Source organism: Lichenostomus cassidix, chromosome 7 (assembly GCF_008360975.1).
Source record: "Lichenostomus cassidix isolate B80296 chromosome 7, HeHo_3.0, whole genome shotgun sequence".
In the NCBI taxonomy this organism is placed as follows: Eukaryota; Metazoa; Chordata; class Aves; order Passeriformes; family Meliphagidae; genus Lichenostomus; species Lichenostomus cassidix.
The window spans coordinates 20,481,206-20,506,137 of NC_139488.1; the positions used below are offsets into that span (position 1 = coordinate 20,481,206).

The 24,932-nt window shown below is 37.6% G+C and overlaps 1 protein-coding gene across 5 annotated transcripts in view; it reads left to right on the forward strand.

Annotated features, from left to right (window-relative positions):
- The window catches only part of FIGN (fidgetin, microtubule severing factor), a 106,354-nt gene that overhangs the window by 32,132 nt on the left and 49,290 nt on the right, over positions 1-24,932 (forward strand). Inside the window, exon 1 of one of the 5 annotated variants that reach the window (XM_085066616.1) lies at positions 8,192-8,295. The exons of the other annotated variants lie outside the window; for them this stretch is intronic. The gene's annotated coding sequence lies outside the window, so the exon portion shown is untranslated. Of the gene's footprint in view, positions 1-8,191; positions 8,296-24,932 lie in introns of those variants that run through there. 5 annotated transcript variants of the gene reach the window in all.

Consider the following 24,932-nt stretch of genomic DNA (forward strand, 5'->3'; position numbering starts at 1 on the left):
AGACTTTGTTTGGCAAGTTCAAAACAGCCTTCCTGTGAATACATGACAAGAATCTGAAAAATTAGAGCTCAAGTTACCTGTCTTTAACTGTGCTGGTTCTTTACTCTCAGAGATTAAAAAAACTAGCCACTGGTTTAAAATTGTTCATAGTGAGCACTTTGGTAAGAACTTGTGTGAAAATGCTCTGTAGAGACTCTCCCAGCCGCATACAAACAGAACTAAATGAACAGCAGCAGTGTGGGGTTTGGTTTTTTATGTTCTGCGAAATTCCCATGGACAAACCAACTCCCTGACATTCCAGTGTGTTCTGAGAATGTGAAGGTTAGTAACTGGGAGGAAAAAAAAAGGCAATTATGATAAAGGTTGATACCCAATCTAAATAAATATTTGAAAACTCTTTAGCAATTGCAGCCTGTTGAATTTTTCAATGTGCAAAACTAGTCCATGCAAAGTAAGGTGCTGAATGCTGACATATTTCCATTGAGTGACATGAGTCCATCTCAATTCTGATACCTGCTTGACACAGTTAAATAAAAGAAGAAGAAAGAGTTGGCTGAACAAAACACAGAATTGTTTGGTTCTATTAAGAAATGTCACCATTTATCTAAGTAAAACTATTAAGCCATAATCTGTATCTTTTCTTTCACCTTGGTGTATGTCAAGGGTAAAAGTTCAAACCAATCCTTTTCATGTACCTAATCATGGAGTGCAATTAATTACAATCTAGTTCTTTTAAAAAGAGTCCATTAAGAAATCATACCAGATGAACAACCACTAAAGTAGAAAATTTGATGCATTAAGAATTACAGGCTTGCCATGTAAACTTTATATTTAGCATTTACCAACACTTAGAAGAACATTAAGCGTAACTTACGTGTTGTGACAGTATTCACAGAAATGAAAATTAGAGGAAAAAAATAACATAGAACTATACCAAGCCTGTGTCCTTCTCATTAAGGGAGAACATTGACTGTCACTGTGGAGCAAGGGAAGCCTTTGCATGAACTTATGACAAAATGGCTGATGTTAAATAATGGTTTACAAATTAGTAAGTGATCACACAATACTGCAAACCAGTTATTCGTGTGGAAAAATATTTGCCTTACATTAAAAGTATAGAAAATAATAAAAAATGCCCAAAGTAATTTAATGTCCTGGAGGGCGATAAACTGGGTCTAAATAAGTTATCTGAGTTCTTGCATAGCACTGCAGCTGCCCCAAAGCAGCCCTAGTAGGCTGCTCACTAAAGCATTGGGCAGTTGAGGCTCATTGGCCATTTCATATACCTAAACAGTGGATGCATAGAGCATGGATCTGGAGGAGCTCAGTGATGTAGGAAGATGTGCCTGAAATAAAGATGTACATTTGCAAACATGACTGTAACAAGAGCTGTGCAAGCTTAGACTGAAGAGCTGCCTGTCTGTCTCCTGGCAGAGGTCAGTAGTGGATGGCAGAGTGTGAAATGCCCCACGTGTGGAGCTTGGGGCAGGAGCAGGGTGCAGCCACACCACCACGGGCACTGCAGGATGGGCTGCAGCACTCAGCTGGGTGCTTAGTTCCAAACAGTTGGAACAGTTTGCAGTGTGCAAAGCCATTGGACGAGAAATAGGAAACTTTCAAATCAACTGATTGCCATAATATCTAGCAATTTAAGCAGGTTTAGGGAGAGCCTTTTTTTAATTCAGTGGACAATTGTTAGCTATTAGCTGGAAATATGCTAATGGATCTAATAGGAATAAAGTAAGAAAGGATTCCATAGAAATGGTTCAAACTATCACATTTAATAGGCAGTGATAATGCTTCTGTAGTTTTTTTAATCACTGTCAACTTCTAGAGAAGTAATATTTTTCCTCTGTCAAATTTCATAGATTAGAAATGTCTTAAAATTGTAATTTCCAGTAAATTTATGTAGACTTTTTCATAGGAATACGTATACTGCTATGGGTACTGAATTAGAAAGTTTTTAAAAGGAAAAATTATTAAAGTAGAACCTTCCAAGACAGAAAAATCAGTCAGTGGAAAGAATCTTACTTATGGTACCTTCAAAAATGTTCTGCCAGACGGAAATACTGTATTTAAGACAGAGATAAGGGAATGTTAAACTTTAGGGGGAAAAAAAAGTGTGGTGGTTTCTTCATTTGGTTGGAGTTATTTTTGACAGGCTCAAAACTACAACTGGTGTGGTAGAAAGAGAGAGAGCTGCTGTATCCTGGCAATATTTTGTCAGTTAGGAAGGGCTGAGGAATGTAGGCAAAGGTTTTGCTCTGGCTGTATTTTTCTGAAAGATCCCATGGTCCTGCCCATGGGGTGCTTGACAGGGAGCCAGACCCTGGTGTTATGATTCTGGGGCACAGGAGAGTGTTTGTGGGGCACTGTGGTTGTCTGCATCTCTTGAGGGTCACCTCTGCACTATCCTTGCTCTCTCACCTGCATTGGGCCTTTTCCTGACTGACGGTGGTGGTTGTGGTTGATGTTGAGAGACAGAGAGGCGCCAAGTGCAGTTGTGTTATCTTTGTAAGAGTTGTATCTCTGCTAGGTCAATAGTTTTTGGAGTGAGAACTAGAACAAATGTATGACTGGAAGAAACTATCACGAGTTTAAGATGGTTTTGTATCATTTAAGTTGCTTTTCGTCGTTTGCAGGATGGCTCTATAGCAGCAACCTTTGCGTTGCTTATACAATAAAAGCGTCATTCAGGAAAACCATGTTTCAGTATGGTTTAAATAAGTAGATAGAGAAGCTTCAACTTTTTGAAAGCGAGATTTCCCCCCTAGATGGAGTGTAGCCTTGTTAATAATTCCCTTTCAACATCTCTGGTGTAGAGTAGTAGAACACTTCGGGAGGATTTTTTTGGTTCGTTGAAGGGGTTTTTTTTGCTGTTTTGTTTTGGGGTTGTCTTTTTGGGTTTTTTAGGTTGATTTTTTTTTTTTTTTACTTGTTAGGCTAGGTCATATAATTAGGAAAAAAACAGATAAGTTTTCATCACTGCAAATATTCCTTTTAGTCAATTTACTTGAAATCTTTCTTCTTAAAATGGAAGTTTTGGTGTCAAGTGAAGTCCGGCACTTTGACAGTCATAGAATGTGAAATAATGAATTTATGAATTACTAATGAGAAACAAAACGTTTTCAGCAGCATTTAAATGCATTGTGGAAATGTTGAAGAATATTCCTTAATATCATGCTACTGTGACTTACATTTCCAGGTATCATTAAATATTGAGAGTTGACTCCAAGTACATCAAAATTAGGAATCACTTTCCACAACTTTTATGTTTCACTCTTCTTACAAGTTGGTAATTGGAGTATTTAACCTTACTCTCCCTCAGTTTATTGGAAAATGCTATTTTTTTAACAATTAAAAAAATACTAAAGCAGATCAAGCAGTTATTTTGACAAAGAGCTTGAAACATTCTTGCCTAAATTCCACAAATAAAAAAGCCAGCTAAATTATCACCCTGAGCAGATTTGCACAGGGACCTCAGTCAACCTTTATAAAGGATAATTACACTGGCGTTTTAGCATGGGGCAAAGGAAATGATAAAATTAGGGCATAAGAGACACTGCTCCTATTTTGAGAACACAGTAGAATAATTGGTAAGGGATTTTTATTGCTGTTTTATTAGAGGATTTTTTTTTTACTTTCACATGTTTGGATATTTTTTGCAGGCTCTTAAGCCTTGTGTTTAGTGGCATGAATCTGGGCAGAGATCTCCCAGTGTATTAATAGTACATTTTGCAAGTAATTTGTGTGTTTGTGGGTGTTTTAACTCTGCAGTTTTGGTCACCTCTCCCCTCACTGACTTCTTATCTTCTGCCTTATCTTCTTTGCAAAATAATATTTAAAATAATTTTTAAGTTAATTTAAAATTTTAAAAAGTTAAAAATTTTTCATTTAATCTTGCTTATGGTTTTTCAGGTCCCCTGTGATTAATTTAAAAGTCTTCAAAATAATTTTGCCAGGAGTTGTTCCCTGCAAAATACAGGCATAAATTCATTTTGTTTTGGTTTATTTTTCAGGGTTTGTTTGACAGAATTTCACCTATCACTCTATCCAAACCAGCAAGCTTCACTTAGTTTCAGCCCCAAATTACATCATTCGACCCTAGGAGAAGTTTCCTCCATTTCAACAAATCGAGCCCAAGTTTGTGTGACAGTGGATAGATGAGGTGAGCTGATGAGGGTCTGGGAGGCATTGCAATCAGAGTGGCAGGTGAGGCAGCTCTCACTGAATGGATTTGAAGGACTAAATGTGAGGGTTTAGAAACGGAGGAATTGCCATGGTGGATTACAGCCAAAGTCCATCATGAAAATATCTCAAGTTTGTCAGTAGCTATCAGAAAACATATTAGAGAAAGATGTATGGAAATCGTGGTTACAATCAAAAACAAGCTGTGTGAGAAGAATTCTATCAATTAAGTCTAGATCTGTTTCACAAAATCTAGGCTTCTTCAAATTTTCTACTGATAATCTTAACCCAAGGCAGTATATTGTAGTATAACTGGATTGCACACACATCATCGGACTGGTATGAGTTTACTTTTCCTATTTTTTCCCCCAGCTATGGATGAATGCAGTTAGACAATGCATTCTCTGTGAGCTATGAGTTATCCATCAGCAGATACTGAGACTAAGATGAAGAGCGAGGACTATTTTTAGTGTAATCAAACAGCTTAATTGAGTTTGGGATATTTGCTTTGAGTTAGATATAGTGGCAGGAAAAAATTGTAGGGAAAGCTGAACCAGCCTCTACTAAAATTTGCCCTCAATATAGATGCTCTTACAAGGACTGGATAGCTGCAGAGGACTCACTTACATTGTAAAAATATACATGATTCATTTCAATTGGTCTTTTAAGTTTTTAAAATCACATTTGTCCTCTTGCTGCACTGTTTTTGCCAGTGTAAAGATCATAGGTTTTATTTGATTATATTTTGGTAATCTGTTAAATGAGACTGGGTCACCTTGCACCATGCAACATTTCACTTCACTGCTAAAACTTAATGCCATCTTTTTATCTTTCACTGAGTGGATGTCAGAGGACACAACATTAATACAAGACAGGCATCTCTAATATTTCATGAATGGCCTTTAAAAAAAAATCCTCAAAAAACAAACCTAGGAAGTAAAAATTGACACTAGGCTAGTGGATTTAGTCACCTTTCTCAAATGTTGAATGGTTTTCCATTTATGTATCTCATCTATTACAAGACCTATGCTTTGTCAGGCAAGGCTATTAAAAAGCACAGGTGGTTTCCTTAGATTAAATATACTGTTTTCCGCATGGGATGGAGGGATGGAGAGATTTCCATGAAAAAAGTGGTCAAAAACTGAAGATAATATGCCAAAATAAAACTCGTAGGTTTTCAGTGGATTAGAGTTCACTATTGAAAAGTGAAAGACCTGGGATTTTGTGGCTTTTTGTATTTTTTTTTTGTTTACTTCAATTTTTGTGCTTTAAAAATTAGTGTATCCTTTCCAGCTCTATGGGGATGTCAGGTAGGTTAAATCAGGACCTAATAAAGCACTCTAAAAAAGTGCATGCTAGTGGTAAATTATGGAGTCTTTGCCTCCTTTTTTTTTGTATTTTACATTTGTCAAATGTACTATTCGAAAATCACGAGGCAATATAAACAGCTGTAAATACCTATATGTACATTTATGCTTTTTTATGTTACATGTCTACAAATTTATTTAGATGTATCAAAATGTTGGGCTAGATACAGCTTTTTGTAGCAATATCTCTGCATGCTAATTTTTATATATGGTAGATAATGCATAATACTAAGACTGTTAGGGTGATGTATTTTTTTTTCATTTTATGATACTTAGGGGTAGGAGAACTCTTGTAAAACTCTGAACATTATGTCTAATCCTTAGTTGGACTAATTGTGCCATTAGATTAAAGCATTAGAGAGAGGGATAGCTATGGTGGTGTGCAGGACTTGAGCAGAAATAATCATCTAATAGTCTGGATTATGTACTGAGAGGATGGATTCATGTTTCAACTCTACATGTTTGTGTCAAAAAACTTGATTAAGCTACTAGTGAAAATTGGTATCTAATTTGTATGTAGTGGTTTGGGAAAACAAGAGTAGAAGAGACCTCTAAGATCGTCAGTCCAGTCATCTGTTGCTGCAGATAGCATGTCACGATTTCTTTGCTAAATTTGTTGAGTTTCATAAATTTATGAATCTCTGTGCTTAGCATTGATTATCTCCACAAAATTTGCATTTTATTTGGCAAAACCTAGTGTTAATAAGCTCACTTATATTGGCATAGTAGAAATTTAGAAATTACTAGCTAGATATACCAGTTGGGTAAACTGTATGATGGAGTTAATTTATTCCTAGTTTCTAAAATAAGTGCGCAAAGAATTGTCACCATTTTTTGCCTCCTCACAATTCTGCTATCTTAAGTTCAGAACAAATGCAGATCTGCCCTCAGTACTGGCCTTCCCCGTGGGAATCAGATGGTTTTAACAGATTCCTTGATTTCTCTATAAATCATTAGCTAAGATAGGTGGCTTTCCAGGCAGATTTTGTGAACTAATTGGTGACCTTTACTACAACCAAATATCATTATTAAATTTCCTCAGCCCTTTGGACTAAATGACCGTGTTTCTTTTGTTTTGGTTATTAATGGATGTTTTTTAATTCGCATAAGCAAATGTAAAAATCTATCACATATGACAATATGTAGATTTGTGGCAGTCCTGAGAGGACCTTGGGTTCATCAACCAGTGGCTTTATTATGTAATGCTGCATAAATGCTGTATTTTCATCTGTGACAGATATAATCTTGAACCTGTATTTTTCATGTTACTTAACTGTTTCAGAACATCATGTGTGAGAGAGCACATCAAAATGGAAATTGCTTCTACAGAGGCAGCAATAAATATTGGTTGGGTATATTGCATTGTTGGGCTCCATGTGTTTTAGGATGTTCTCAATTCTCTTGCCCTAATCAACACTGTAAATACATGCTGCGTTTTCTGGTCATCCATTTGTTGGATTAACAATTTGGACCTTGCAGTTTCTACCATATGTTTTGGTTCTTTACTGTATATAGTCATGGTTATATAAGAGCATTCTCTAAGAAAATTACTCTGAAACCTTCTGTCTTTTCCAGCTATTCAAAGAAGGGCAAATCATACAAATTCTGTGCATTATATGTATAGTTAACTTGTGGATACTTGAAAATTAGGTAGTTAAACTGAGAAAAATATTTACATTAATGTGAAAGCTTGTATCCCTGTGACACAGAAATATGGTATCTTGTCATTTAAATATTGGGAGGGATTGTGTTTGTTTTTAAGGAGGTACTTGCTGTTTAACCTCCAGCAGAGATTTAAATAGTGTATAATTGAAATACACCAATATTTGCAGTGATAGATTATGTTAAAAAACAAAATAAAGACAAACCGACATAGGCCAAATATATCTGATTCTGACAATTTTGTGCAGTAGGTTTTAGACAAAGTTGTTGTCATATTGCTTTTATTGGATACTCCCTTTGAGGATTTTGCTAAAGTCACTTCTCCCTTAAAGTATTTATAAACAAGTGGTGTGTGTCCCATTTTTTATCTACTCTCTGCTTTATGATGTTGAGTTAGAATCGAATAATAGTTCCCCACCTTGTCTTTCAAGTAAGCAGAATACTGTCATGGCCATGAAACGTATTTCATTTTAGGGCCCTTTATTGTGTCAGTGATACCACTGTGTTTCGTGTGGAGCCTAAGTACTCTTATGAATGACTTTCCAGTACCAGACATAGTATATCCCAATTTTCTATTGTATACTTTCCTCTGTGGATCAATATGGATTTTAATTAACATCCTAACAAAACTACAGTTATGCTCAAAGGTCGCTCTCCCCCTGTACCTTGCCGGGAACTTGGTCTTCAGCAAGTTCCTATCACACCAGGCACTGTCAAGAACAACCATAACTGAAATCGCTTTTCATTTATCCTGAGGCAAGAGCTCTTTCTTTCTTCTTCAGTAGATATGCACATAAGTTTGCTAACTGGGGGATGGAGTTGCAAACCTACTATAAATATCAAAGGTGACTTGATAGAGATTCTTGGAAGAAATTTCCACCATACTTGGAATGCAGCGATACTGTTTCATTCAACTGCTTTTCCACATTGCATTACATTAATAATCGCCTTGCAGGTTTCTTGGCAGATGAAGAGAAAGGGAAAGTTGGATGATGATTTTGAATGAATGAGGATGAAGATGAACTGTTAGCCTTAAAGCTTGTATGAGGTAGTCGGAACACGAAGAGCTGTGAAGTAGGTCAGTACTTTTGTCTTCTTTTTACATCAGTTGTTCTGCTGAACTGCTTTTACAAATGTTTAGCTTATATTCACACATATCACTGGTATTTCTGTGTCTCCTCCTTGACTGTACACTATCTGAGATTATTTTCAGCTGTTTTATCCCTTCTGTCATGTAGCTTTTGAAATCTCTTGCGCTAATAAGCATCTGATAGATCTCACCAGGAGTCTTGGCTTTATCTTTAGTCTTCCTTCATTCTAACAATTCTGCCTACAGTACATACTGTTCACGGGGTAAATCTCGCATATTGCTCTTCAGCTGCCAGGCTCTTGAGTAATAAACCCTGCATTTCATTTCTGAATGAGTGTAAATTATAATTTTAGGAGTGTTCTTCCTCTGACAGAAGACAGAGTCCAATGCCACATCCTTGACAATGGATAAAGAGTGCACTGCAGTCTGGAAAATGAGTTTATCACTGATCAGTTGCTTTCAAAAATTGCACCTTATCTGACAGTTCCTTCTTGAAGTAGAAGAGCTTTTATAGTGCTGGCTCTTAGGTTTATAAACTTGGACACTCAGTCCACTATGCCATTTCTTTACAAGGTTCTATAACAGTTCTGCTAAAATAAGCATGTCAGCATTCAACACAATTTTAAGTTATACACAACCAGCCTAATAATTAATTCTATTACTTAATCCAGTTAGAGGTTGAGATGTTTTGTGCTGTTACTTAGACTTAAGAAATTGAATCCAGCATTAAGCCAAGCCAGAAATCCCATTTTCTTTTGCTACATTGTGTTTTGATGTTCAGTTGTCTGAATACTGCATTATTGTTATTTACCTTAGGTCTCTTTAGGCAAAAAGGTAAATTTGGTGCCCTTTATCTTTTTCCTTTCTGAAACTGAAATAGGATGCCCTATTCCTCCCATGTTACAGTACCCAGCAGTTCCAGGATTTTCACTTGCATGCTTTAAGGCTTGCAACTAATATTTCCCACTATGAAGACACAGACAGCAATTATATGCATTGGCAATGGGAAGGAACCTCCCATTAAATGAATTGTAATATTAACTTCCCATTAAATAAACTATAATATCAATAATATTGTTAACTAATATTATCTATTAATTTTGTTCTATATTTGTTTTCTGGTAGCGCTTTAAAAATTGCCACCAGTTGCCTTCATTGATTAAAGAAAGTAGTGGCAGTGCTGTGTTGTAACATGGACTGGAATCTGACTAGGTGCCCTTTTCAATATTTGCATTATTATTGTCATTAACTCAATTAGTCTTGAGAATAAAACTTTTAAACCTCTCCATTACTTAGAACAACTTATACTTTTGCTTAATAAGTTTTCCTTTCTCAGATACTACTGTCAGCAGTCCTGTATCTAGTAAAAATACTGCATATACACCATCGCAAGCTTACATGTCATTTTATTAGGAGCTGCTACCTCAGCAGAATGAGAATATTAATCTAAAAGAAGTGTATTTTTTTTTCCAAGCAACGTAAACAAATCTATCCTACTTAGAGCTGCAGTGTCAATACTTTACACTGCCTGTGTTGTCTTATTCATTGTAGTTTTTGGCATACGGGATAACTCCGAAGATTCCAATTCTGGCCTTTCATTTTAGGCCAGTTTCAGGGTATTTCTGGCCCTTATCTGAGATATTTTTTCAGCCCCTGAGTAGTTTTCATATATAAGTAAATGTACATCCTGAAATACCCATGTTGCGCTGAACATTCACTCCTTGGTGGTATGGGGAGTAGGTACTTCACTAAGTTTGTTTCATTCTGAACAAAAGCTTTAGCAATTAAATTTTGTCTAGTGTTCTAGAGAGTGTCTACAACTGCTGAAGCTTTTTGAGCTTTGACTTCAGCTTGCAGATCTTCCACTGCTGGAAGAGAAAAAAAAAAATATACCTGGGAAAGAAGGAAAGTTAGCTGAGCATTTTTAGCAAAAGACAGATAGCTTGAGACCCATTTGAGTCAGTTCTGGGTTCCTTTCAATACCAAAAAGCTGTAAAGACTTATTCAGTCGGTAATTTTTAGCTTTATTTCTTCTATGTTTAGATAATACCATTGTAGGGTGATTGTACCAGTGACGTTATCCGTCACTACCTCATACAAAATATAAAGAGTTTCTGATGCAAAAACTAGCAATGACCTGATTGTGTTGTCAAAGATTTTCGTTAGAAACTGTTTGTTTGGGTGCAGATCACCAGTTCTTTACGTGTGTTCCTCATTCCAGAGCTCATTCCATAGCATCATTATACCTGTTGTGTGTCTGGTAGAGCCGGTCAGTGATAGCCTCACCATGAAATCAGCTTCTCCAGTTAACTTCTTGCCTAAATTTGTTGTTCCTGCTCTCTAGAACATATGTTTTTGCTTAGCATTAGCCTTTGAAAACAGTGGTTCTTGCTCAGAATTTTCTGGCTATGCTCTCTTGCTTTTCACTCCATTCCTTTTCAAAATATTATTACCCAAATAAAAATCTTTGTATCTTTTAAATCATCAAAGTTGTCTGGTTGAAGATAGTGCCAAAGAAAACTTCTTTTCTGAAGATGTTTACTACTTCTTTGAATAATTCTTCTATGATAGTGGTACTAGTATCATTTATTTCTTTGTCCCTACTATATGTGCTCTGTGGGTTTTTGCTGATTGTCTGCGAAATCGTGCAATTGTTGCCTTTTTCCCCTGCATGTTAACCTGTGTATTTCCACGTGATAGTTGTCAAAGCAGGTACAATTCCAAGATGTGTTTTGTTAAATTTCAGCTTCTAATTTTTATACTATTCTGGTCAGTGCTGCTAGTAATATTTCTAGTAATATTTTGAATTCTTTCTAATGTTAAAAGTCTATTGTCTTCTGTAAGTAACCATCCTTTCTATCAGACTATTCTTGCCTTCAGTAATGCCCATTAAACTGCATTGCCTGTTTCTTTTAATCCAAGAAAATTCTAAATCCACTTCTCCCTGGTTTCAGTTTGAACAGCTATGTCACTTGTTTTCCTTTATCACACAAGTGTAGAGCATTCTTCAAATTCTGGTATGATTTCATACCCACCTTCAACTGAATTTGAAAGCTGATATTTGTATCCTGTGCTTCAGAGACAGTTGATATCTAAAGCACCTGACTACCTTTTTTTTTTTTTTTTGCCTGGCACCTTTGTCCTGCAGATGTAGAATTTCATTTGCTTATTTGTTATTTTGGGAAGTGAAAGTTGGTTGGGCACCATATTTTCTGTGTTTATTTTTGGAGGGATGTTTTACTCACCTTCCACTCACTGTATGACAGTGTATGCATTTAATCACCTCACATGCACATGGGAGCTCCACTTTATTCTGTATCTTTCTCCAAAATGAGATTTCCTCATCACTCCTGCTGATAACCTGTTTGGAGAGATATGTTAAAGACATGAGGGAGGACAGCACAGAAGTGAATGCCATAATATTACCATTTGTCTGTCTTATCACCTCTTGTAAGCCTATTACTGTTGTGCTAGTGACCATCTTGGCATGTGTGCAAAAGTTTTCATTAGTTTCTCTATTTTCCTAATGGTAGCCCACTGCAGTGGCAGCAAAAGTAATTTTGCTGGCTTAGCATATTTGCTTTAGTTAGATGATCCACCTGTCACTGATTCTGTAGACCATAAGCCAGAATTATCTGGTAAAATGTGGACATGAAGAATGCCCAAGTCTAGGTTGGGCATATTTTTTGCAGGAGAATTCCTGTAATTTTTTTTCTTTTTGCAAATACCTTAGTGAATAGGAGAACAAGTATGGGTGTTTTCCAAAGAAGATACTAATACTTACGAAAGGAAATGTTGCAATGGAGGGAGATATGCCTTATGGGGAGCAGCATCTTCATCTCCCAGTGAAGTAGCTGCAGCAGTTGATTCTTTTAACCTCTGAAAATTTAAGAAAGGGGCAATTGTTGAAGAGAGTGTCTAGGCAGTTCTCTAGTATAGTTCTAAGATATTCTAGAATTTTAGAATAATAATTTTAGAAAGAACACTTCTATTTCTCAGGTTAATAGAAAAGCAGAGAGAAAACTTAAAATATCACACAAATCTGTGATGACCTTGATAATTAGCATTTATAAATGCAAGTGCAAAGGCAGACAGTTCTAAAATGAGTGCCACTAAGGCAGACTCTTCACAGGATTAGTTTTAGTTCTCCAATTTTTTCTCTTTTACATTGATTGCTTCAAATGATGAGAGAAATTGGAAACATCTTTGTTCTTCAGTGGCCAGATATTTTATCCTTTCTAGAAGGAATAGAAATGATGACAATATTTATGTTACCATAAGTAACATAAATTACCATAAATAACATAAATATTGTGGTCTCTTACTGTGGCCCCTTACAGCCTTACCCATTCTGTAATTCCGTGATTTACCAGGAGAGTAACCAAAATGAAATTATTAATATAGTTGTCTTTAGGATAATTTGGATTAGAGTAAAAGGACAAACATTTCTGTTCATGAAATAAATTAAACTTAAGACTGTCATATGTATTGTTTATGAAAATACATATTCATATATTTGTGTAGTTCATATAGCCAAAACATCTTATAAATGGTAGTGAAATAACAAATACACTGTAACTGTTATTTCCGCTCACCAAAATACTACCAGTGGAAGAGACTGAAGCAAATTAAGCATGCCTGCCTTCCTCTCTCAAATCTGATGTCTATTGTGCCCTTCTCTTGGTGTCATTCTTTAGGTGGCTTTTTGTGGTGCCCTTTTCTAAGAATTCTGGAGCTGACCTTGCTCTTTAACACAAATAATTAATAAAAAAATAATTAGCCCATGTTTAAAGAAACTAATCTCATATGGAGTGTAAAGAAGATGTATTTAATATTAAATGTTGAGGCTAGAGAGAGTTTAAGCATTCTTTTTTCATGCTAGAATTAAAACATGTTATTCACAGAACTTGATTTTAAAATGCAGTGCTTGTTTCTTGCAAAAGTCCAGTTACCTCTTGTGGAAGGTCCAGTCCTCAACACTTAGCTTTTTCTCTCAAATGGAAGCTGAAGAAAAGTACCACAGCCAAAGTAAAGAAAATGTTAACCTAAGATATTTTGCTTCATATTGAAGCAGGCCAAAACTGCTCCTCTTTCAGGTGGAAAAGGTTGTCTCCAATGGATGGACAGATATTAGGAGTTAAGTGGGGTGAATTTTTGAAAAAGTTGGATCTGCAGCTCTGCGTATGTCTCTACTTTCAGACTAGTGCTCTTTGTAAGGGTGTCTATTTTTTTCCAAAGTGAGAATACAGTAGGAGTTCATAATTTATAAAAGTTAGTTATCATAGTGTTACTGATGCAAAGTTACCATAAATCACAGAAGCAAGTGATGCTATTAGAGGTTCACTTCACTGTTAACACACACAATTTATGTTAACAAGGTTTATGTGTCTTCACCAGGGTTCTGCTAAGCTTAGTTACTGCATCTTGTCAGTCACATAACAATATATTTCATTTCTCAGTGGTGACTTTCCACTATATTTTTTGTTCATTATTGTTTAGCCAGACAGAGAAAGTTAACAGCAGTTGCTCATATGCATGTGTATATGTGTCTGTGTATATGTGTCAGTATGTACTTATATATATCCACAGTTATGTATTGACATACCTGTATGCACATATCTACAAGTATGTGTACAAATCTGTATGTCAAAGCATCAAATGTATAAAAATCCATACAGTAGGGTATGCATGAAATGTGTTAATTGCAAAGTATTACTGGTTTAAAAAAAGCTTTACTAGTGTTAAAACCAAAATCTACTATCAGCAGTCAGTATCACCAGTACTTCCCCCTTCCTCAGGAATTTAGTGGAATTCCTTAATGGGATTCTTTTGGCTTTGAAATTGAAGAATTTTATTAGTTGCTAAAGCTATTCAGTAAGAGGGTATTTCAAAAAGAAACGTAAATTGCAGAATGCAGCGGGACACTTACTGAACTGTTGGTATTGTTTTGTCAAAAAATGATTTAAAATGAACTAGAAAATTGCCGAACCATCAAAGTATGGGATGTGAGAAAGTTAATATATTAAAGAAACACTATCATGAGAAGAAGAAGTGCTGTTTTAAAAATGATATTTTAAGAAATTCACTTATATAGGGAATAGGGCAAAATCATAATCTTTTATGATCCCAATAAAGACTACCTAGCTCCTGCCACTTGATACAATACTTTTCTTATTGAACTTAAGGGAAAAAAATTTACAGTAGAAGACTTTTTTGTGCAATATGGGTTTAGTCAGCTTTTTAACTTAAAAATGGAAGCACAGTGAGACCGTGCTTTGGACTGACCAGGCTGGTGCACAAAGCCCTAGACCAACGTGTGCATGCAGTAGTGTTCATATGGGCAGGGCTGGTGGCTCTGCAGCTAGGGTGCTCTCATTTGACATGCTGCTATTGCACTGGCTTTACTGACAACCTATGTAGTTTGGTAGGGGACTTACAGTAGTGCCTCCTTTAAAGACAGAAATACGCTTTTTTCTCTTCAGGTAGACATGGGGGTGTTATTTTTGCTTTTGAGACAGGCTGTGCAGGTAGGTGAACATGCTATTTTAATGTGAAGTGGCTTCTTGTGACTGTATAAGAGGTTCATTTTGGAAGACCAAAAAAACAAGATGTCATTTTACTTGAGATCATTTGTTAATGTCTGTTTAAATAGTTACCTCTGGCATTTTAAGTACAGACAAAAGATAAGAACAATTAGTATTTGTACTTTGTTTTGTATTTGTGTGGTTCCTCTGAAAACAACCTGCTGATAGTATGACAAGGTAAAATATTTGCATTTCCTAGCTTTCTTACTGCTTGACTCCTTTCTACTTCAGTCTATTCTTACATGTCCTTATTTGTGGTTTGTAAGTCACTTCAAGGATGTGGGCTGTTTAATTCCTAGTAACCTACTGAGCTGTAAAAAACTTATTATGGTGTGTTGGCAATACAGGTTTTCATGCAAAGTTCAAATGGAGGAGAATACTTTATATAAGGAAACCTGCCTTTAAATGGAAAAACAAGTTGACGGAACTTCCACCTGAAATTGCAATCTAAAATGATTTCAAGCCCCACCTAGAATTGTTGCATCTGAAGCATAATGACGAAGCTCTTTGAAATCAGCTGGCTTTGCTTATTTGACACTATTTTAGAGATAATCCAAGTCTTGTCCATGATGGTGACAAAATTCCCATAAATTTCACTAAATTCTGAGTTAAACTCCTCTTAAGCAACTCTCTCAGTGGTCTGTGGCTGCTCAAAGCTGCTTCCTTTCCCACATACTGCCACAGTGTCTCTGGCTTTCCACTTCTCACGAAGGAGTTTCCATGCAAATGCCATACAGCGCAGAAAGGCATTTGCTGGAAACACCTGGATTTAGTCTGAGCTGGCATCAAAGAGGTTGGAAGTATTGAAAAAGCATCTCTCTGAAACTGTTTTGAGGGGAAATTATTACACATCAAAATATATTTTTTTTTGTTGCTTACATTTGTAATTGAGTTTCTCCTATCCTGCTCTCTTCAGCTGGCATTAAATAACATGAAAAATCTTGCAGTGTGTGATTGTTTGTAACATAGTGGCTGTAGTTAGAGTGCCATTCTTAAGTAAAGCCTGCCTCCCCATCAAGAAAGTCTTTGTTTCCTTACAAAGAGCCTTGTCATCGCTATACTCTTTAAAACATACTCCCTATGAGCCATTTATGAATCAACAAAGGGTTCAGATGTGTTTTCTTCCATAGGAGCCCAGGTCTACATTTTACCCACCTCTATACCCTGCTCTCCTCTCCCCACCACTTGGAGAACTTCTGAAAGAAGTTGTCTTCTTACTATTTCTCCCACCTGCTCTACTCCTCTGTACCCAAGTGCCTTCCAGAAGCACTTGAAGGCTTCTCTAGGGAAGGTGAGTCCAACTGTTTCAGCAGCCTGCTGCTTTAGCAGCTGGGACCAAACTCTCTCCTTTGGCACAGACAAAGCAGATGTCACTCATCAAAATACATTCACTGTGGTAAGCATGGGAAAATGAGCCAGTGGGAATGTGATATGAATACCTTGAAAAACCACAATTATGATTAATGCTGCAAGTGCTATTTACTTTAACATTTGACCAAGACAACACTGCTAATTTCTTTTAGCTCAATGTGAAATTTAGAGTCTAATTGTTCTAATTGGCAGAAAAGGGAAAGCTGCCAAAAACACACACTGATTTACCTTCCCCTTGATTCTGTTGGCATCACTGAAGTTGCACAGGATACTAATTGTTAAAGAAAGTTGCTGTTTGGCTTCGATTTCTTTCTACAAATATTTGTCTCTTATGTAAAAGCTCAAAATTTAAGATCCTTGAAGTTAATGCTGTGAAGCTCATGAGATGAAAGAAATCCATAACTCATCTTTTGCAGCTCTGCAGTGTCATGCAACTTTGGGGATGGTGGCTTAATTGATCTTTACAAATTAAAATCACAAATGAGCCCTCTAGAAAACAGCAGTAATGGTTAAAGGAAAAGGCACCTCTGAATTTGCCATGGGTCATATAATAGCCTACAGAAAATATATATGAAGTATCTGGAAAAAGCAGCTCAGCTTTACCACTGAACATCTTCAGACTCAGACAGTTACTGAATACTGTGTACTGACATGAGAGTGGACTGGTCTAATCTAAAATCCAATAGGCTACCAGATTTATCATTAAATCAGGAAATCCACCTCTTTGGTCCATGGACTGGTGTAGTGCATGAATGGCAGAGTGATGTGGGGGAACCTCTCACTGCCATGAAGATATTTATCATTGTAATAGAGAAAATACTGAAGGCTCTTACGTAACATGCAGCAGAGACAGCAGTCTTAATGTTCCTGTCCCCTAAATATTTTCCAAGAAAAGGAGATTGCAAGTACTTTTGCAAGGAGCAGGAACAAGGGGAATGGCCTTTTTCCCTCTCTTTGTCCCTCCCAAGAATATACCAACCTCTTTGTAAAGAATTTTATTTTGTCTTTCGTGGAAACCTTTGCTGTCTTTAGTTTGCAAAATTGCTCTCTGTTTCAAATAGGTTTTTTCTAAGAAGTGGTGGGTTATACATGGCCTGTTTTATCTCTTTGCCATGTATGAGGCTCTGAAGATATTTGCATTTGTCAGACTATATTTCTAGATCTTTTTCTGAGTAGGCATTAATAAAAAGAGTGAACTTTTAGAAAAAAAATACGATACCCATATATGTATTTGCTATTAGGACAAGTTTTCACACTATTTCATGAATCTTCAGCTGACTCAAAATGTATTCTAGTGCAGACTGGTTTTTTTTGTGTAATTATGTGTGTAAGCAGCAGGATTGCAAGATCCAGGAAAACATTTTAAAACCTTTCAAAAAGTAGAGTAGTGTTTGAGTCAGGCGGCTTCCTAATGTCACTATTTTGTATAGCTGACTCTAATGCAGTGGGGCTGGTTAGTGTCACAGGTGACATTGGCTGGGGTTATGGGCTGTTGCCTGAAGGCAAAGGGACAGGAGTCATGGTAAGAGGGTATACTTTCAATTAATGCCTAGATGCATTTTTCTTATTTTCATTTGCTTATAAAGCAAAAGAAGGAATTTTTGGTATGGGTTTGATCAATGCAAAGCTCAAGATCTCTTAAAATTGATAAATCTGGAATTAGCCAGCTGCCTGTTAACATTATTTCCTTTGTATTATTAGAAATAATAGAATATCAGACAGCTCAAGCAATTAAAATTTTCATAATTGTTTATGCCATATATATTGCTTAATATATTGCCTCATTTTTATATGACCTCTGTTTGATAAGGTTGAATTGTAGTGAGTACTTATTTGCATACACATACATACATTTTACATCTTTAAATATCAAAGTTTGAACATAATTTTCCCTTTTAGGTTCATTACAAGTGGCCCATCTTTATGGCTTATGCATCTGCTAAGGAATCATATCTACTGTGTACTATTAAAGCCCAACTGGTGTGCAAGGTAGTATGGCTTAGTCCTTTTTAATTTCAATTTGTGTTTTCTTGCTTAAGCTCTGGGTGAAGAAGGGATATGTGGACAATGACACTGGCTTAACTCCTAAAGCCAAGGTAATTTGATTGTGTGGCTGAGTCTTACCAAGGCAAATCAGTGCGATAGTTTTGAAGAGAAGATCTTATCAAAGGACAGACATTCTTGAAGTGACTTTCCAGTGTTCTCCAAGGGGTTTTTTTTTTTGCTTTTTTTTTGCTTCTTTTATTTTTTAAATTTTTTTTAAAATTTTTTAACCTGATTTATTATTTCTGCATTATATTTTAAGTCATACGTAGATCACAGAACTCTTGTTTGGAGAAAATTAAGGAAGAGGGTAGAGGATGTCTCTCCTCTCCTCTGTCTCCTTTTTCTGTGCCAGTCTAAAACCTTACTTACCTCCCTTAGGTGGTTTTTTCAGCCTATACAGAACCCACTGCTGGTGCTATCGCGCACTATGCAGCAGAAAGAGCCCGTTTTATTCCTGCTTAGCGCTATGGATTCACACCCTACCAGAGTTCTAGTTGAAATCTGGCCTTGGAGAGCTGGCCTTCTCAGTTGGGGTGGCAGGGAAGGCTAACAGTTTCCTTGGTTGGAAGGCATCAAATTGAATAAACAGAAAACAGGGGCCTGGAGAGTGGGAAAGCTCTTGATGGTGATTAGTTGTCATCCTGCTTGTCAGAACAAATGAAGAAGAGGAGCACAATGTTTGCAGTGTTTGAACAAGCCTCAGAGAGCAAATTAGATGGTAAATGTGATCATAATTTGCCTGCCTTTCTTGAAACTCCCATGGTGCTATTAGTGTTTTTCTTTTTTCAGTAAAAGAGCCTTAACAAATACATACTTCTGTGGAAACTGAAGTGCGCCAAGGTTGTTTACAGAGGTGGTGTGCAAAGATTTCTGTGCTTTAGTGATAGTGCGTACTATATCTATTTGCTGCAGGCTGGTGCAAGGTGTGTAATGCCAATGGAAAACATAATGTATTTCAATGTTGCACATGATGTGGAAAAAATATGTAGATAGCTATCTGTACTCATATATATTTGATAGGTATGCATATATAAAATAAGCTTATGCCTGAGCTTTATGTTGCACTTGGTTGAGTACTGTTGATAAGCCAATTATGGTATTTTTTGGAAAGATATCTGGAATGTAAATTCTTCTGTCCTATTATCCTGTGATAATGTGCAGTGGCAGCCTGTGCCCCTTGCTGAACTGTTGGCACACCTAAGGTGACCACAACTGTTACTAAATAAGAAAATCAGCACTTCTGTGTTCTGTGTATATAGAAATGTGGAATAACCTGTAGCATTTAGATAATGAGTTTGGGGTGGAGATGGAGAAATGCTACTTACAGTTTATTTTACACATGAAAGTATTTCACACATAGCAGAAATCGTTAGTGTAAACAAGTATCAATTAAGAGAACAAGTATGAGCATTGTTCGAGAATAAGGTAAAAGCTGTGATGTGAAAGACTCTCTTAGGCAAAGACAGATGACTGACAGTGAAAAGATTTAAAGTATTTTGATTGCCTTGGAATGAAATCTGAACCTGTGGAAACTAATAAAAATTGACTGAACTTAATTAGAGACCTATAGGTAGCAAAAAACCTTGTTTAAAAACCAAGCACTTGAACTGTCATATTCTGTAGTTTCCCAGACAGATAGAATAATGTCAGGCTACGTCCAAAGTCAGAAGTTTCCTCTGCATATTGCAAAAGATAAAAAAAATAAAATAAAATGTAACAATAATTGTGGATTCACTGTATCATTATGACATAAAAGGTAATGGCAGGGGAATGTAAAGAGGACCGTATTTTTTTTATCTCTTTGTAAAATCATTTTAATACACCAGACAGCCCAGACTGGTCTTGCTGCTATCAAATTACATTTGCCTATGCCTCTCTCTTCATCTTTCATCCAACTTGGTAGGAATTCACTGCTAAGGTAACGTGCCAAAGGGCCAAGGCCAGAGTGTCAACATTGCCCAACATAAAAAAGAGAAGCTGTGTCCTAAAGTAGGGAAGTGAAGTTTGTGCTTTCTGGCTCTGGCTGGTCCTGGTGCACAGAACCTTAGGAATTACAGTGATTCTTGGAGTTTCCTGTAGAAATGTGCCTTGTTCCACATCATCTCCAGCAAACCTCTGTGATGGACACAGATATTTTCTATTAATCTGCTGGGCCTACTTCAGGCAGAAACATGTGCTCTTTTTGTTCCTGTTTATTTTGGATGAGCTCCGAGGAGAGCAGTAGAATAAATGAAGTGTTTTGTTTTAGTCACTGAACAGTGCCAGCTATTGTATTTTGCAAATACAAGTTGGTAAGAATATACTTTGATGGTTAATGCAATTTTTACCAATATTTTAATATAGTGAAATTCAAATGAATCAAATTATGTATATAGTACAGCTGGCAACATACTAGTGTATTCCATATTAGCAATGCACAGCGACAAGCAATTACATTTCATTTTTCTTTATTGACTATTTGAGGCTTTAAAATATTCATTCAGCAAGTTAATGTCTCCCTTTTGTTATTTTTAAAGGTATGAGTACTTAGCAGGCTGATACACTAATGATTTTTAAGCTATAATAGAAAGCACATAGGATATGAACAGTGATGTGAAATAGATTAATTAAAATCAATGTTATTTCAATGAATACTAATTGAATTATTAATGCTTGGATCAGGGTTTTCCCCCATTTTGTGATTATTCAGCTTGTTGGCTGATGTATGCATTTCTGTTAATGAAAGCCATTTCTCCATCCTCCCTGGTTGTTTCATGGGTTTTTTTCCTTCTTTCCTGCCCCTCATTAAAGGAATACATTATCAATACCAAGTAGGAGATAGGGACTTACTCATAGGCAATTTAATTTTTACGGTGCTACCTCTGTTGTCTTTTCCAGTCCTGAGTACAGTAACACACAGTCTGTTGCACAAGTAGCCTAAAAGCTCTTCAAATGTGCTATGATCAGCAGTGGGGTCAGCTGGCACTGGGAGGGCTCCGCTGTGAGGCTGTAGCTGTAGCTGGGGATGGCTGTCAGAAGCTGCTGAGCCTGGGTGCCCAGCACAGCCTCTGCAAGCCCACTGCCGCTGGGCTTCCCATCGCACCGGCCTCGTGCACTTGGCTGGATGGAGTAGAGGAGCTGCACAGAACCTGCTGCCTTGCTCTGGGCTGAGGAAAGCTGCTATCTTCTCTTTGCCCTGACTGCTATTAATAGCCCTTCCCCCAGGCTACAGGATCGTATGATTTCAGTTGAAATAGATTAAAAGTTTCTTTGTTTTGGTGCCAACAGTAATGTCATAATGTGATCTTTTTTTTTTTTTTGCCAGTTCTCTAAGGTTGTTGTTTTTGAAATTTGAAGGCATAAACTCAGGGTCCAAGGGAAAGATTGTTATTCAATTGAATTTAGAGAGTGGGTTCCCCCATTCCCTCATTTTAGTAATCATATTATTAGAAAATTAATCTCTTAATATTTCCTACAAACAGAACTGTTTTTTGTTTATGTATGTTTGCACAGAGACAGCATCTCTTGGGTGTTTTGGCATATTTTCAGAAAGTTCAGTGTTTTAACAGTCAAAGAGAGTTGTTTCTGCAGCAATAGTTCAGGTAAAATATAGCATTTCCCCCCGCCCCCTCCCCCCCAGTAATTAACTTATGTCCAGAAAGTGCAAAACTGTTTGAAAGGATTCCTGGTGTTGAGGATTGTCAACAGGGCTTTGGCAAATAAGCAGTAATACTTCAGACTGCTATGGAGGAGCTGTAATTCATAATACTGAGACCTTTGGGGAAAACATCTGTGGCATGAGCTTTTGCAATACCTGTAGAACATAAATAAGGACAGCAAGTTGGTATGTTATGAGTCTTCAGAGAAGCTAATGCTTTTGAATAACATTTGTTTATATATTATTTGCTGGATTATAGTATATTATCTGGGATTCTTAGATACATCTGAGCTTTAATGCTATTCTTTTCCAGCTAGCTAGGATTTGATCTTCAGCTGAAGTCATTGTAAGTCTTGATAGTAATGTGTAATGTTCCTGTCTTCAGCATTATGTGTTCTGTCAGCTACGTTCAGTAGGGCTTTTTCCTTTCACTGTAAATCCGCAGTATATATTACTTCAATTATTTATTATGTTTGCTGCTTATAGACACTGCATTAACCAGTACTGAGATTTGCATTTCTGTTGCACTCTGAAACATTACAGATTTGCTATAAACCACAACTTCAATTGGAAAAAATTTTGGGCGTTTACCAAGAGTTTCCCATCTTTCTTGTGTTGTGGGCCCAAAACTGAGCTCAGAGATGGGGTCTCTCAAGGCTGGAGTAGAGGGGCAGAATCACCTCGCTAACCTGCTGGCCTTATTGCTCTGGATGCAGCCCAGGATGCAGTTTGTGTTCTGGGCTGACAGAGTACATTACCAGATCTTGTCAAGGTTGGGTTCAATAATCTTGGAGGTCTTTTCCAACCTAAATGGTTCTATGATTCTGTGATTCTCATCAACCAATACGCCCAAGTCTTTCTCCTCAGAGCTTTTCTCAATCCATTCTCTATCCAGTCTGTATTTCTGCTTCGCGTTGCCCCAGTCCACATGCTGGACCTTGCAGTTGCAAGTTGCTGAACTTCATGAGGCTGACACAGTCCCACCTCTTAAACCTGTTGAAGTCCCTCTGGATGACATCCATTCCCTCCTGCATGTCAACCACACCCCACAGCTTGGTGTCATCAGCAAACCTGCTGAGGGTGCATTTGATGCCATTGTACATGTCACTGACAAAGATGTGAAACCCCAATGGTTGCAATACCAAGCCCTGAGCAACACCATGTGTCACTGGTCTCCACTTGGACATCGAGCCCTTGACCACAACCCTTTGAGTGCTAACTCCATGTCTACTAAATGGAGTTAACTATCCAGCTAACTCCATGTCTACTAAATGTTCTATTCACAAATTCATGCCTGTTCAGTTTAGAGATGAGGATGTTGTGCAGGACAGTGTCATATGCTCTGCACAAGTCCAGGTAGATGGAGTCAGTTGCTCTCTCCTTATCCATCAATGCTATAAACCTGTTGTACAGGACCACCAAATTTGTCAGACATGATTTACCTTTAGAGAAGCCATTCTGGCTGTGACCAGTCACCCCCTTTTATTTTCCATGTGCCTTAGCCTTGTACCCATGAGGATCTGCTCCAAGATCTTGCAAGAAACAGAGATGAGACTGACTGGTGTGCAGCATCCTGGGTCTTCCTTTTTCCCTTGTTAAAATGGGAATTATTTTCCCCTTTTTTCGAGAGTAGGAACTTCACCAAAATGGCTTGTAAAATATGATGAGTAGTGGCTCAACCACTTAATCTGCCACTTTTCTCAGGGTCTGCAGATGTGCCTCATCAGGTCCCATGGACTTAGGCAACTTCAGGTTCTTTAGATATTCTTGAGCCTGATCGTCTCCTACAGTGGGTGGTTCTTCATTCTCCCTGTCCCTGCCTTTGCCTTTTGCACCTCAGGCAGTGAGGCTGGAGCATTTGCTGGGGAAGACTGAGGCAAAAAAGTCAAGGAGTACCTCAGCTTCCTCCATGTCCTAGTTATTAAGGTTTTCCATTTCCTTCCAGAGAAGGCCCACATTTTCTCTCATCTTTCTTTTATCACTGATGTACCTATGGAAGGTTTTTTTGTTGCCCTTGACATCCCTGGTCAGACTTAATTCTACCAGGGCTTTAGCTTTCCTAACCTGATCCTTAGTTAATTGAACAATTTCTCTGTATTCCTCCCAGGCTTCCTGTCCTTGCTTCCATCCTCTGTAGGCTTCCTTTTTATGTTTAACTTTGTCCGGGAGCACCTTTCATTCGCACAAGCCTCCTGACGTTTTCTTTGTTGGGATGCTTTGCTCCTGAGTTTGGAAGAGATAGTGTTTGAATATTAATGAGCTTCTTTCAGCCCCTTTTCCCTCCAGGGCTTCATACCATGGTATTCTCCATGAAGATACCTGAAGGGGCCAAAGTCTGTGCTCCTCAAGTCCAGGATAGCAAGCTTACTTTGTGCCCTCTTTGCTTCCCTGAGGATCTTAGATGGTACAGCCAAGGCTGGCCTTGAGCTTCAGATTCCCCAGCAACCAGCCCCAGCTTGTTGGTAGAACCAGTGTAGCACTTCTCCTTGTTGGCTTCTCTATCTCTTGGGGAAGGAAGTTATCATCAATGCATTCGAGGAACCTCCTGGATTGCTTATGCCCTTTTGTGTTGTGTCTCTAACAGGTATGAGACTAAAGTTCCCTGTGAGGACCAGGGCTTAGGAACAACATGAGGCTTCTGTCTGTCTGCAGCGAGCCTCATCTGCTTGGTGTTCCTCGTCAGGCAGCCTGCAGCAGACCCCCACTATAATGTCATCTGTTCTTGTTCTCTCTTTAATCGTGTCCCTTAAGCTCTCAGACAGCTTCTCATCCATCCCCAGGTGGACCTCCATATGGTCCAGCTGGTCATTGACATAGAGAGTGACACCTCTATCTCTCCTCATCTTCTTCCTTGCCTGTCCTTCCTAAAGAGCCTGTATCCTTCCATTCCAGCACTCCAGTCTTAGGAGCTATCCCACCATGCCTCTGTGCTAACACTGAGATCCTAGCCCTGCAGCCATGTGCATGTCTCTACCTCTTCTTGTTTA